This window comes from Acipenser ruthenus, chromosome 12 (assembly GCF_902713425.1).
Source record: "Acipenser ruthenus chromosome 12, fAciRut3.2 maternal haplotype, whole genome shotgun sequence".
NCBI classification, from domain to species: domain Eukaryota; kingdom Metazoa; phylum Chordata; class Actinopteri; order Acipenseriformes; family Acipenseridae; genus Acipenser; species Acipenser ruthenus.
In genome coordinates, this window is record NC_081200.1 from 35293932 (window position 1) to 35310528 (window position 16597).

Here is a 16597-nt window from a genome sequence, read left to right on the forward strand (position 1 = left end):
ACCTGCTGTAATAGTATTGCAGCTATGCTTTAGTGTGAGGGGTCCCGGGTTCGCACCCGTCCTCCGCCTGTGTGTGGATTATCTCACCCTGTGTGATGCGCCTGCCTGCGTTAACCAAGATCGCTACATTATCTTAACAAACCCTATTCTCAAAAATGACTTTTTAAACACATTAGAAACATTTTTCTTCTGCAGTACAGGGATAAGCATTGAGATATACCATATGTCTTTCAAAAAAGGATGATTTTTTTTGTGATGAATTTAACACAAAGGGATTCATTACAGACTACAAACTCTCAAGTCCTATGTTCATCCACACTACAGCCACAGGGAAAGTGGCCCCACACAACTCTGTCTGTGTGTATTGTGCCTCCTCTTTCAATGGCAATGCAGTAGTCTGTGGACTATTCGAGAAGTAATGGTAGCACAAAGGCTGCTACAGTGGAGCCATTGGTATAAAAGTAGCACAGTGTACCATTGTGCTAGTGTTGCTGGTTATGCTGGGGTTTACTCAGGGTAATATACAACTATTAATAGTATTCCAGTGATATTCCAGAAGAGAGAGAGAGACTTTGACTGCTGCTTCTGCATTCGTACTGCAGTCTTGGGCTATTTTGACACAAGCATTTGTTTAGCAGAAACCGTTTTGATTTCAAATGGATTGATTCTTTTAAATGACAGTATAAATGGTTAAAGAGAAGGTAGTTTAAAATATTGTGTAGTGTTTCAGGTATTGTGGGGAGTTCAGGATCTGTTCTCAGGTGCAGTTGCCTGTCATGTAATAGCTAGATCAGCCAAATTGCCTTTACAGGAGCCATCTAGTAATAAGTTTCCTTTTGTTTTGCTGGCAATACACTGCTGTGCACTAGATGGCGCTGGCGCTTCTAAATATAAAGACACTTTGGTTGATCTAGAATACCTTACAGGCAGACAACTAGAACTGCAAAGCAGCTTCTGTCTACTGTAGCCAAAGCAGCTTAATGCAGGCTTATAAAAACACACACACAGTACTTGAGTAATTGCAATAAGAAACATTCAGAATGATTTCAGACATATAAAAGGCAAGGGGACTGTGAGCAAGTCTAATAAAATTGAACGTGAAGCTACTCAGCTGTCTCTTGATACATTTCATTCCTGTCTATATAAATGCACTCCTGCACCATTTCATCAAATTAGCAATGTGAAAAAAAAAACATATGTATTATGTAGGACAATCATTTTCTCTTAGGAAATATGTATTCTTAGAATCCATAGATGAAAATGCTGTGAATGACGTTATTCACAGAGCAGTATTTGAAATGTCAATATTGCATGCAAGGGTTTCTTTTTTTTATTATTATTTTACATTTTTTTTACATACAAATCAACCAACAGTTTACTCCACAACAAAAGTTAATGTTGCTCGTCAAGGGAGTTTAGTACAGAAAACTGTACAGTACATTGAGGATTACAAGATATGTGTATGTAAACGTCTCAGCAATTTTATGTGTTGGAAATAGAGAAGGGGCATCTTGAAACCGTCTGCAGACTGTAACTCATTGGAGGAGCGTCGTGTCAGGGAATTCCGTTTACTGCGCACCGCCCCCTCCGGAGCGTTCATCCCGGAAGGAATTAACTCTCCTGTTGCTTGGTTGTTGCTTTCTTTGTTTTGGTAGAAACACGGTTATTAAAGTTCAGCTGAGTTCTGAGCTTGTGTCACACAAGAAAAGAAAACCAGGCAACAGCAGAGTATGAGATGTGAAAACAGCTTTATTGGATTTAGATAAGCCCCTTTCACACTGGCATGCTCTACTCGGGTCAGAACCTACCCTGGTCAGGACCCGGTGTCATGCGGGTCGGGTATGCGATTTCACACTGCTTTTGAAACAGCAGGGTTAACTATTTATTTAAACTGATCAATGAAACATGACTAGCTGGACTTCTAAAAATAATTGAATATGTTTAATTTTAGAATGTCAAATCTACATCCAGCCCTTTAAACCAGCCTCATAAGAATAGAATATTTTATAAATGAACTTAACATTGATGCAAATAGCTTTGTGTGCATGTTGTACTCATATTAACCCCTTATTATTATTATTATTATTATTATTATTATTATTATTATTATTATTATTATTATTATTATTATTATTATTGTTAACAGAGGCAATACATAGCTATGGGAACATCCAGGGCAGTGAAGGGTTAAAGAATAATGAGGCGTATGCTAAAAGAATGGGTGGTGAAAATGGTGCTGAGTGCAAGGGACATGTAATTAACCATTTATTATCCAAGCATTTGTGATACAGTTTAATGATCACAACCAACCAGCAAAACCTGCTGCATCTCATCACCAGTTTCACAGGTTAATGGCGGCCGTTGGTTATAGTGATTAAGAGATGATTCATGATACAAAAGGGTACACTTAAAGTATTGGGAATACAATTATTCCAGGTGTGAGGGATTGAACATTGTCTAAGACGTCAGAGAGCAGTGAGAATGTAAGTTTCTAACATCTGTGGAATCGCTTCAAATTTGTACCTTTTAAACACTGAAAAATATGAAGTTACTTTATACTCACTAGTGATCCTAACAGGGTTAGTAGGAGAGGAATTGTAGTAGTGTTCTTTATGTACTCTACAGTTCAAACCTTCTGTAGTTATGCGGGGGATTGTGGAGACAAAAGACTGGTAAGGGAATGGATCAAGAGGGATAAGGTTAAGAATACATGTGGAAAAGATGACAATAGCAGGGCAGGGTCAGAGAAGAGGCTCTGGTCTGATTAAGACTTCCAGGGTTTAAGGGTATGTTTAGAAAACAAATCAGCACATGTCAATAACAACGGGATGTTTACAGTGTTACACTCCTGGCCATCTGTACAGAAACCACTGTAAATGCCACAGATGCATTCAGTTCTAATCACCAATGAAACATTTTGAATGAAATACATTTCCATTATATAGAGAGGGTATATAGTTTGACATCAATTGTACATGCAAGTACCTACTTGTTTCCCTTAAATACAGTATCTTATATTAAAGTAAAAGGATTTTTACTTTGCAATGCTGTTACTAATTTGAGTATGCTAGATATAGTCAACATGTTTGCTTAAAATAGAGCTTTTGAGTCATAAATTCTGACAATATTATTTCAACATACATAATTTGGAGCGTGTCCTCACAGTACCTGGCAGTTTGATTATTGTTCAAAAGGGAAATTTAAGGATTGCGTGTTGGCACATGTTCTTTTGTAAAACCAGGTATGTTTTGTGTGTTAGCTGGTTGCTATACAGAGCGGTAAAGACTGAAGACCTTTAAAGTTGTTTTTTAAAGACATTATGGGCCAGGTTTAGTTTTGCCACAATTTAATAACAACCATGGTTACAAAGAGAGAATCCTTTTCTTCTACACTCTAATCCTAAATTGTTTGCCTCCATTGCATGGATGTCTTAGCAGACACCCTGGATGAGGCTTACAATTGTTACAAGATATCACATTATATTTACATTATTTTTTTTCTGCACATTATTTTTACATACAGTTACCCATTTATACAGTTAGATTTTTATTAGTACAATCTAGGTAAAGTAGCTTGCTCAAAGGTACAGCAGCATTGTCCCCCACCTGGGATTGAACCCACAACCCTCCGGTCAAGAATCCGGAGCCCTAACCACTACTCCACACTGCTGCCCGTTGTATGGGTGGCTACATAGAAATGGTACCCTTGAGCACAGCTCCCTCTGTTGGTGAGAAAGGATAGTGCAAGCTTGATCCAGTGGTTCATTAACTAAATATGCCTTTAAGCCATGGGGCATCGTAGGTATCTTCTAACATGCTATATATAAACTGGCAACCCTAACTGGTTACCTCATATTCCCCAAAACACATCAAGAGTGCATAATCTGCACAAGATAATTATTATGTTGACACATGCATGTGTATGAGCACCGGTGCCCTCGCTACCTTTGTATTAATGTCAGATGCTTTTGAGTTAAGATGCTTTTCAGTTAAGCTGCAGGTAGTAACCAAATCAAATTAATTAACATCCATGAATATTAGTACAGGATTTACAAGCTGTTTGTCTCATCAGGATAAATGGAAGTTATCAAAAGTAGGTGCTGTAAAAGGCTAACAGCTTGTACAGTACATGCCAGTGCAAGTAATTCAAATCTTCATTGGACTTCACCTTGTGCTGAACTAGCCATAAGGAGCCTACCTTTTAAACATAAAGTATGTGAATTCATATAATGAGGACGCTACTAACACACACACAAATGTGACTAAGAATTGGCAATTTATACCCATTACAATACCTACAGTAGACAACCCCCTTTATCTGAACTGATCTATTATCCAAACAGTGCCCCCATCATTTTTCAGAAAATGGTAAAAGCAGGATACAATAATTATACACTTTCTGTTCATGCTTGTACTCATGATTCACAAATTCCTATTCTCCTAGTCAGTACACTTTTATGGTGCACTGAAACACCTGCTTTACTGCAGACTGAGGGGGAAATCCTATACTGACATCAATAATGTTTCCTAGTGTGATGGTACCCTGGCATTGCATAGATGATCCCCCAATATCCTTATCCTAACCATGTACACAACGTGCAATAAATAGGAGAGGGTTGATACCTAAGCTGCTGTGTGTAATTACTGCTTTATCCCAAAGTAATAGCAATAGCTGCAAAATGATCTACATGCACAGTTTCCCTTCCCCCTCCTCCTGCCCCTAACACTGGGATCTTCAGCAGCAGCGATTTGCAGAGTGCATCATATTTCAGCCTATGACATATCACAGCTGCCATCTGGAAATTGGTGCTCTTGGCAGGACATAAACCCCTGACTCAGCAAAGAGCAATAAAGAAGCCAATACATGTCTGATGCAACTTGACGAGGTTATTTTATTTAGCCCACAATCACACCCAGTATTTTATACAGTACACTGTACTTGATACTCTTGCATAACTAAAACGGTGCTGGCCAGAATGCAGGGTAGTTAGGGGAAGACTATGAAAGAGCATGTAAGAAGGCATGTGACTGAATATAACAATAATAATAATAATAATAATAATAATAATAATAATAATACTAATACTGAAGCATGCATTGATTGTGTCAATATTAAGAATAACTTTTGAGCTGTTTAGATGCTACTCTGAGTGGGCTACATATATTCATATACTAGCTGAAGTACCTATAAGTTACCGATCTTGGGCGTCTCACAATGCGCTCGGACCCCTTTCTCTTTTTTAACTTTATTTATTTTTTGGTTTTTACCATTTTTTATTTTTTTTAAATTGGTGTTCTTTTTATTTATTTATTTGGTTTTGTGGGTTTCTTTAATTTGAGATACATGGCTACTGTCTACTGTAGTGATCAAGCAATGGGGTTACTAAGTAAAGGGGTCAAAATTTTGGATCCAAACATAGCCCTCGACCTTCCCCTGGATGAAAGAGGAGGCCATGCAATGTTTGGTTGCACTGGCTCCTGCAGGGTCCGAATGCATAAAGGTGAGCTCTTTTTTTTTATTTAACACAGCAGTTCAAATTACTATTAAGGTTGAAATGAAAACTTTTTTCATGTTGCTTATTTTTCACCATAACCAGTTCACCATGTTGATGTTGATACTTTTATTTGAAGTTGTAAACCTGTACAATTTGTTGTACTCGGGGTTAATGGGACCAAAACATGTAATAACTTCAAACCAATGAAAAATTATTCACAACAAATGATTGCTGTTAGTGAAATAGAATACCAGCCGAAATACCATGGGAATAATTTAGTTTGTCTTTTATTTTTACACAGCATAATAAAGAATAGGTTGGTCACGTGAAAAATCAATGTTTACAAAAGTGTTTGCTTTTTTTTAACATTAAGCAAATATTTGAGGATTGCGTTGTTTTAAACAATAAATACACAACTCGACCATAGCCAGTGATATACCCGAACCACATTTAGAATCGCAGAGGCCAACCTTTCTCAGTAATTCACAAGTTCCACCTTAAGTGTTGGCACCAAGGGATTTGGGCGTGTGTCACCTCACACTGCAGCTCGTTGACAAGCCGGGGAGGGGGTAGGTCTGTGGAACACTGGCTCTAACTTTGAGCTGTGGGGTATTCTATCGAGTCCAAAATATTAAGCCATGTTTTGACATAGATAACATTTCGACTTTTTGACAGATGTGATCTGAGATCCAACAGTAAGATATCGAGGTAAGGCGATCTGGATTAGAGAGAGGATTGAAATCAGAAATAAGCGGATCTCCCAGAAGTATCTTAATTGAATTTGTTTCCATTGCTTCCCCAGGTAATCAGGATTCAGGTAGTGGGGGGCAGTCGAAACCTTCAGTGGTGTAAAATGTGATGAACTTGCAGTACTTTAAAGTTGTGAATGTTATTGCTGCTAGTTCTACCGGGTTTTGACCACTCATTTTGTGGAACGTTGCTGATGAAGAAAAGGGATAATAATAATAATAATAATAATAATAATAATAATAATAATAATAATAATAATAATAATAATAATAATAAGACTTTTCATAATCCAGGCGGGTTGTGTGTGCTCCCAACTGAAATGGGTCAAATTTGTTAAAAGAAGAAGAAATAAAATACATTGCACAGTGAATTGGGAAATACTGAGGTTTTTGGGAACTGGCATTTTGACATTGCACACCACTAACGTCATTAAAACAATATGTTAAAGAATGAAACATTTACTGAAGGATACCCACTTGAGTGTTGATAAGCCACAGCTTGTCAGCGCAATGTATTTCTCCAGGCTTTGTGTTACACTACGTGACAAATGACAAGCGAGTGCTTTCATTCACCTGATGCGGCGGGGCTGTTGAAGTGTTCCAAATCACATTCAAGGTCAGGACTGGCTGGACACCTGGCAAAACATCATTTTTGCAGTCATTTTTGCAGTCGTCTTACGTTGTGTTTTTGTTATTTTCCCCACTAGTTTAACAGATGTCCTGACAGATTTGTTTGAATCATAAACATGAATACCTAGTGCGGAGTGTACACTTATAGCAAGTCCTTCATGCTCTGCGTATTTCGCCAAACATACCACAAAGCATTTGGGGATATTGGAGGATACACAAAAAATGTAGTACGGTATTACAGCGTCCACACTTCTGATAAACTGCACTACCTGAAGCGATCTAATTAGAACCGGACTCGAGACTACCTCCTGAGGTGGTCTCGAGTCCGGCTCTCGAGTACGGTATTAAATGCTGCGTAGTGTGGACGCAAAACGTATTTAGCACTTTTAAGCCGGCTTAAATGCAGCTAATACGGTTTAAAGGCATAGTGTGGACAGATCCTTTGTGTGTCCTTTGAGCTGGATGAGGATGGTGTAATGTTGAAAGATTCTGTAAGGTATTTAGAATTTGGGATTGTCATTTCAATAGTAGGCAAGCCTTGAGTCCAGAGAAATTAGTATAGGACAGCTGTGGTGTTTAGGGAAAAAAGGATACAATGGCTGTATTGTCACAGGTAAAGTACTAGCTTTCTACTGGCTGTGGGTTTACCTTGTCTCTATGTTGTTTAATTCAAATACATTTAGCTAACTAGACACTAATAGTGCTTCATCATCTAAACATGCTAATCTCTTGGGAAGTTTGTTTCCAATGTTGCATGATTTTTCTGAGAAATATGTAATGGTGCTTTTTTTTCTTATTTTCTTGTTTTTATAATTACCCTCATGAAAGTTTACCACAGTAGCAGCATAGTAAGAAAGCACAGTGAAAGCATGGTAGAGGCTACATTGTTAAAGCCCAGAGAGGTATGGTAAATAAAAAAGTGTTTAGTGCTCAGTTCGTGTGTTTATTTCAGTTTAAGGGAACTTAAAAACCCTGTGCAGTCCCAAAAATACATGCCAAGGTGTTATTCTAAGATGCCTGCCAAACCTTAAAGAAACAAAGATCCCAATCCACTTTAAAAATTAGCAGGCAGAAACTTTTTTTTTCTTTTTGGTGGTGGGACTGATTGACCTTTTGTAGTTCCTCTTCCATAAAACATGCATTTCAAATGTATAGAGTTGAACCCATTTCAGGGGTCTCCAACCCTGGTCCTGGAGATCTACTGGGTCTTCTGGTTCTTGTTTCAACCGAGCTCTGTTACTTAATTGCACCAATTATTGGCTTAATTAGTCACGATTAACAGGTGTTCTAGGTCTTTAGCCATTGATGATGTAGAGACAGATGGGACTCTTCAGGACCAGGGTTGGAAATCCCTGCATAGAATGAATGAATGAATGAATGAATGAATGAATGAATGATGTTGCTTTATGTTGTTGACAGCAGCACTTTCACATTTTTCCTGGGCCTGTAGTAAATAAATAGTTCGCAAGTGCCTGGAGAGGCTTGTCACTGCAGAAGTGCCTGTTGTTTTATGTATTACATTTAAATTGACTAATATCCCTTGGGGCTTATTCCTACCCGACGTAAAATCTGCACAAAACAATTATTCGGATAAGCTCGTCACAGGTGAGGATCATTGATGTTCCTGATGCTGATTTACCATTCCAAGTGAAACAAGAGAAGAAACAGCTGCACAGATTTGTGTGGATTGCAGCTCTCCACTGAGTTTAAGAAAAATAGAAGTCAAAGCAGCTGGAATGGTAAATTAGCCCAATGAACACCAATGACCCTCACCTGTGGAGTGCTTATCTGAATAATGGAATACTGGTTTTGTGCAGCACTCCTAGGATGTGTCCAGTAGGATGGGCTGCTGATTCTGCTTGCTTTGGAGGTGGTAAAAGGAGGAACTACATGGTTTGATTTGCAGTTTGTCACCTAGTAGTTAATCAGTTTGTTCCCGGTGGTGGTGTTGGAAGATTGAATAAATGGTTAGTTAAAGATTGTTGTGTTTCCTAAACCCTGATTTCCAGTTGGGGAAGTCTGTTACACCCTTAATTATACAGGCTGGTCATGTGAAATGTGACAGGAGAATTTGAATATGAATAACTCGCATATTCAAACTCGCTGAGTTTGGTTCACCACAGGGCTGTCTGTACAGTTTTCCAGCAATGACATCAGGCTTCCAAGACTGGGCAGTGCTTGAAGAACCCTTGCTCATCCTGGAATATGGGGAAGCTTACAGAAATCTGACAAGTGAAAATGAGTCCTGCCATGCCACGTTAACCACTGTATTGAGCTAAGCATTGGACAGCTGCTAAAATGGATGGACACCACAGCCTGTCTAGCGGGTGGGTTGCGATGCACTACAGTAACAGCAGTTTGAACTCCTTGATGTATTACATTCAAGGATATGGGCTCTAATGACTTGAATGCACTTTTTAAGGTACCTCTAAAGAATTTATAATCTGTATATGCAAGATATTTAGATATCATCTGTGACAGTGCATTAAATACATATTTTCTGCAGGACAATGAAAGCTCATCCTCTTTTACTAATGATGTACTTTTTGTTGGAGCTCAAGTGTTTGGTATTGCACTGCTTGTAACGGAGCACCTCTCTAACACAGCACTGTTTATTGCATGGCACTTAATGACTTTGCCTATTCATCACATAAGCACTAGCTGTTTGTATGCAAAATAAATTAATAATTAAGCAGCTATTTGAGAGGACTTGAGGTAGTTCAGCGATTATTAAACATTGAAAAAAGATAGTAGTGGTTTATATTACAGGGATTGTTTTCTGTATACACACTTACATTTTTGGCAACATACAGTAAAAGCTGACACTTAATCATGAACGGGTTATTATAATACCTAGTGTTACATACCTTGCAAAACCTTTTAAATCTAGTGTGGTCCAATGGTTAGCGAAAGGACTTGTTACCAAGAGGTTCCCAGTTCAATCTCAGCTCAGCCACTGCCTCACTGTGTGTGACCCTGAGCTAGTCACTTAACCTCCTTGTGCTCCGTCCTTCGGATGAGAACTTGCAAGTGACTCTGCAGAAGCAGTTGTGATGCATAGTTCACCCCCTAGTTTCTAAGCCACTTTGGATAAAAGCGTCTGCTAAATGACTAATAGAGTTGGTTGCAACTCCTTGTAATATAAAACATGTCAATAATAGGGCTGTATTTGTATGTACTTCTGCTACCAATAGTGGGTAGAATCATGTCACACAAGCGTATTTCTTCTCCGCTGAAAAGCATGCTGGCTCCCCCTGTATTACAGCATCAGTTGATGACATCCATTTCAAACACACTATCAGGTAACCGATTCAAACCAAATGTTTTCTGTTCCGCTCTCCATAGTGTCATTGTGTAACTGCTTGATCAAGGATGTGGAATAACCCACATTACAAAGGCATTGCCAATGATCTTGTAAATGCAATTACTTAATTATTAACTTGCAATTGAATTGCTCAACAATGGTTACTTGTATAAAACGGCTGTGCTATTTGCTGTAGACAGTTTAAGGTAATGCATCTCATTAGTTGTAAGGGTTATAAAACCAGTATGTCACTTTGAACTTCTGCTATGGAAAACCACTCCCTTGTTGAAGATATCTGATAAGGTGTGCTGTGTGCCTCTGTTTTAATGCCAACCTCACATTCCAGCTATTCTTCATGAACCAGTGCGCACCTATATAAACGCTATTATTTGCCCCTGATAAACAGGTTCTGCCAAACAAATGTACGTACATGCATTGCGATCGATCTTAGTTTATCGCTGGCAAAATACTTTGACATGTTACCCGTCATGTTTATTACTGTACAGAACACCGTGTCATTGGACCGAAAAAGAAAACATTGTGATTAACACGTGCAGGGTTGTAGTTTTATGGGATTTTTAATGACCATCGCTATGGCGACGGTTTGGCTCCAGGACTGTACTTGGTGGTATAAGGAGGGAGGGCTGTGTTGAAAAGGGACTCTTCCACAACTGCCGTGCTGACTTTAAAACCACCCTTGGATTCATCATGGCTCTCCAGCGCAGTGCGATTCTCCAATTGGACAAAAAGGTGAATCAATAAGAGGGGCTGTTTGGTCTCAAGTGTTTTTGTGTGCCAGACAGCGCAGGTATTCCTGCAGTACCTTTCCCCTGTACTAACACTGATTATTGTGCAGCTAGACAGGATTTGAACTCATGCCAGACATTGAGTCTTATCTTCACAGCAGGGGAAGATTTAACTAACCATTTATATTTTATGAGTCCAATCTGTACTTTTTTTGTAACATCTCCTGAAAATGACTTGACTGGACTCGAACCCACGCTCAGCTTCATGTCAGACTATAGACAGCCCACTTGTAAATATGACCAGGTAGCAAGCCGTAATAAAGACTTTCCAAAACCCGTTCATCGTCCAACAAGTAAAACTTCTGAACGTATTGTGGTAATGCTATAGGAACCCCCAGCTGCTTACTAAAACATTTGTTAAGCAAATAAAATTTGAAGTCACTGACTACTTTACAGCTAGGCCTAATTAGCTCTCTGGAGTAGTGTAAACCACGAGCAGGCATAATTAATGACTGCAGCTGTTGCTACTCTGGCGGGGGGGGATTACAGTTAGTACAATTAAATTAAAATGTCAAAATAAAAAGGACACCAAAGCAAGCCTCGAAGTCACTCATCTCACTGATCTCTGGCTATGTGACTGATGAGGATAAAAACATCTATGTGATTAATCTTTAAGCTGCAGAGGAGACTGCACTTCTTCATTCATGTTTCTGCCGGCCGTGAACAACAAGATGCTCATTTGAATAATGTGCTTTATGGGGCAAATACAAAACTCTAAGATGTATTTATATAGCAGTTTCTTAAGTTTTACTGCTTCAAAGTTGCCTCTGCTCAGCTGTTGTGTTCATGTGGGGCTGTGTTTGGGGTCTCTTCGGTTTCTTTTATACTGTGCATTCTTTAGAAGTCTGCCTGAATGTGTCTTTTTAAACAAACTGTGATGGAATACAATGGTATCCTCATTGTATTTGACTGCTGTACAACAACTACTGATTTAAACGTGTTCTATGGTACTTTAATATTATATTAATATTATAGTGATCAGTTATTCAAACAGGAGTGTCTGGGTAAATACTCGTCTGCAGTATTTGCTTGAACTTGTTCTTGCTTATCAGCAGTTCTTTCATAACGAGTTGTCACAAGTTCAGAATTGTCACAGTGTACCTATCCCTCTCCGTGTAGTGTGCATATGTTATTCTTGCATAAACTCAATAGCTCAGGGATTGCAAAAAAAAAAAAAAAAAAGTGATCAGGATTGCGTACCCAGTATTGCCATGTCATTGTGTCAGAGGGATACATGGATGACATGAGAAGCAGGGAGATTAATACTGTAAAAATTATGAATAAAAAAAATTGAGAAATAGAAAAAATAAGGTGATACATCAATGTGACCTTAAAGTAATACCCATCTTCAGTCTGCCTTTTTTTTTTTTTTTTTTTTTTTTTAGGTTCGGCTCAAGCCTTTAGTCCCCAGGACTCGGGAGGAGCAGATGGAGTACAGCATTGCTGTGGAATGTTGGTGAATGAGATTAGTGCATGCAGACATTTTGAAAGATCTGCTTAGCAATGGTGCCATTCGGAGAGGTAAACAGCAGTCGAGCAGGTGCTGCCCCAACATGCCAATCATCAGGGGAACATGTTTGGCTGGCAGATCATGGCGTGGATGGAAAACGTGGCCGTGATAGCTGCAAGGTAACTTTACCTGCTGCTGCTGCTTTGTATATAAAAGCAGCTGCTTGAAAAATAACTCTTGTGGCATAGCATTATATCTATATATATATATATATATATATATATATATATATATATATATATATATATATATATATATATATATATATATCTGTGTTTACAAGTGTGGCCAAAAGTTTAGCATCACCTAGAATTTTGAGACATAATTAAAAACAAAACAAAACAAAAAAACTATATGAACATAATTTGGGTCTTTTATTTAAACTGACCAGGCATTATATGAAACAGCTCAAATGTTCACTGTGTATTGTCAGTTTTATCACTGGAAGGAATTTTATTAAATTGACATTGATTATTTACATGAATGTATTTGTTTTTAGTGCCTGTATCTACCATGCTGTCCTGGCATTGTCCACCAGATGGCAACCTTTCATTACCTGGGACATGTTGGTCATGGGTCATGTTGTGCTGTGAGGTTCATGCCCTGGGGGGACTTGCTGGTTTTAAAGGCTATTGTTAACAACTCCTTTAAGAACAGGTATGTGTAGAATGCAGTGTTCCAACAACATGACAATCAACCAATGATTATTTTCACTATTAGAGGCCACTGCAAAGCAGATGGTAAAAATGAGCTGTGATGGTTTAGAGAGCTTTATGTAACATTACATGTTAGGTTCATTTTGGATGCTTGCTCAGTTGTGGGCTGACATTGCTAGAGGATTGTATATAGGAAATGTTAAGGTCAGGTGACCCAGGCAATTGCTGTAGATTCCTCTTCAACCAGCTCGCCATTTGTTTTAGGAGAAATGAGTTTTGTTTTCTCAACTGAGATCAGTTAGTAAATGGAATGTTTGTGCTATGACCATTCAAACTCCATCCAGCAATGGTCAAGACAAAATCTACTTTCACAAGTCATCGTACTAAATGGTATAATCTATCATGGAACACCCATGCTCCCCTACTCAATCTGAAGAAGTTGTGGATAATAGTATTCTGCTTAAATAAATCAACCACAGGATTAATAACTGCTGTGCTGTCATCTGTTGAATCTTGTTATTATGCTATATTAGATCAGTTTTCTTGGAAATAATGGCTAATGCCTGTGGATTGGATTGTTCTGTGTCGGCTGTGTGCTTCACAAAATATGAAACTGTCCGCGAATGGCAGTAAAAGGGATCAAGCTAAATCGGAGATAACATTTTGGTTAAGGACAAACTAACCGCTGTAAAAGTATACGAGGCAATGTCGTTTTTTTTTTTGTATATGTATTAAATACCCTGATGGCATTTGAAAGACAAAATCACAAAAATAAGGAAGTTATAATCCCACCCACCTAGAACCACCAAAGCTGTCATTTTTACTGCCTTTTACAATACATGTTTTTATTTAATATAACCTGCAATATTCTATTTGATTTTTATATACAAACCTGTTGTTATCTCTGCTGTACCAGGCAGCCATCAAATCCTTCGTTTTGTACAAGGAATGCACCGGGGAAAATATCACTAGGATTTCATCTTGAAGCTAGCCACATTGCTCCGGCAGAAACATTTCGATCAGAAAACTACAAAGCAGCAGGTGAAACTGCACTGGCCATTGGCCGTCTCAGGTTCACTGCTCTCTCTGTGGACTGATTACATTAGATACTACTGACTTCAGCAACAGTGAGGATGCATTTCATATTGTTGGGAATATCTTTGTCTTGTTTGTACAAGTGTCGGTTTACTATGACCTGTCAAGCACTGTCTCATGTGGCTAGCTTTAATCTGGGGGGAATTATTATTATAATAATATTTATTTATTTATTTATTTATTTATTTTAGACCACAATGACTTGTTTTTTTGCTTCTTAGTGATAGCACTGCGATCAGTTACACTGCCTACACATTCAGCCACAAAAGATTATACCAGGGGTGAGGTGTTAAGTGCTTAAGTTTGGGAAGAATTGGATACTGTTACAAAGGTAAGATCTTTCTTCTCAAATTCACAAATATTGTCAGTGTTGTGAATTAGGATAGTTCCCTTATTCGGTAAAGCTTCTGTGCTGGAACAGTTAGTATTCAACTTCTTTAGATAGAATATCGCCTTGGTATGTGTGATTTATAAAATACTTTTTGTTTTGGCCTTTTATTAGGTACTGAGTAAAGTATAAAATCCAGTATTATATTTAATGTCCCTTCAAGAATAGAGCTGCACAAAACAATTATTCAATTATTTGGATAAGCTCTCCACAGGTGAGGGTCATTGGTGTTGACTGTGGTAATTTACCGTTCCAAGTGAAACGGCTGTATGGGTTTGTGTGAATTGCTGTTCTCCACAGAGACTAAGAAAAGCAGCAATCAAGTCAAACAATCACCAATGACCCTCGCCTGTGGATAGCTTGTCTGAAATGATGCTTTTGTGCAGCACTACACAAGTAACCATTGAAAAGTGGTCTTCATATCCTGCCCTTGAACACAGGAATCATACATACGGGTTCATTTGACAAACTAGGATATATGATATGAGCTTTTGAAGTCATGAAACTGAGCTCTTGACATGTGTGGGTTGATTGGAGCATTTTCTATTAAGGTCAGGGTCAGATATCTGCAGGTATACAGTAGTATACATAGTGTTTTTCTCTTAAATTCCAGGTGTCCTACTATAACCAGGCTAACCCTGGAGTGCTGCCCTACATCTCCAGAGACATTGCTGGACTCTCCTCCAACTTCTGCACAACATTCATTTCCTGTAGCAAATTCCACACCCGCTCCTGCTTCAGAGTTAACGGAAATGCCTGCAGTGCCAAAAAAAATAAATAATAAAAAAGCTGTATACTGTACATTGCCTGTTCACTTTAATATTGGGGTTTAGTTGTAAGGGCATTTACTGTCATGTAGAATTCTTATGCCTTTAGGTTTTTGCATTAGCATCCAAGCTTTACATGTAGGTTACAAATTCAAGATGCTGTTCAATAAAGTCAGAAAGCTGCACTTTGCAACAAAGTAACTTTACCCCCCGCACGTGAATGTATTGATGCCTATTGCTCTGTAAATAGGACACTTTTTTAACTTACAACTTCTGATGTTCTGTAACTGGTACTGTGTGGTTTATGTTAAAGCCTTGGCAAGTACTTTTATATTTTCTCACTGATTTACTGTTGCTGCTGCTTTGTAATTGATTTAGATGTCAAATTGTCATAGAATGTGATATTACCACACATTGTTTCAAGAAAAATAACCTCTCAATCAGTATATTTACATGTTAGACATATCCAGAATACTTCAGTAGCCAAATAAGTGTTCTGGATAATCTGTTAACATGCAAGTGGAGTTCGTTATTCCACATTGATATGCAGACAGAAATACCCTCAACATGACACACACTGGGTATGCTCAAGGTGTTTGAGTTTTTACAACGAAAGACTAGTAAATGGTTAAAAACAGGGTAAAATGGATTCTATGTACAGATTAGTGAAAAACACTAACATGTTGGATCACTTACTTGAATATTAAATGATTTACTGAAAGTGGTGTTGTGTTCTTATTTATTGGACCTGTTCAGATTGGACTGGTGCGTTTGCTCCCAGTTGTTATGCAAATAAAACCCTTTTATGGTGTTGGTTCTTATTGGGATTCTTCCTGCAGCTACTCAAATAATGTGTTAAGGTGCTTTGACTGTGTGTTCAGGAGATGCTCGTCAGTTCTGGTTGCCTGCCACAGAGGCACAGTATGTAATGTTGAGAACAATAGAACTTTAGTTTGGGTCAATGTAATACAATGTAATTTCTGAGTTGTAAAGCCCCTTTAAAGATAGGGTCCAAACATACCACTCTGACTTATTATGAGGTATATATGATGTTGTTGTGATAAGCATGAGGAATTTCTTCATAACCTTGGCTTTTGGTTCTCATTGATTCAACCAGTTGTAGCCTGACAAGTTATCTAAGCAATAAGTAGAGGGTATATGGAGGTTACAAGGAGATAACAGATAACAATTGGATAAA

At 38.3% G+C, this 16597-nt stretch overlaps 1 long non-coding RNA gene across 1 annotated transcript; it reads left to right on the forward strand.

Annotated features, from left to right (window-relative positions):
* The first annotated feature begins 6059 nt into the window (after window positions 1–6059).
* On the forward strand, window positions 6060–16120 carry LOC117416821 (uncharacterized). Its single transcript, XR_004546636.3, has 5 exons — window positions 6060–6202; window positions 12369–12612; window positions 12993–13150; window positions 14466–14575; window positions 15246–16120. It is a non-coding gene; the product is annotated as an uncharacterized LOC117416821 (long non-coding RNA).
* The last annotated feature ends 477 nt before the right edge of the window (window positions 16121–16597 follow it).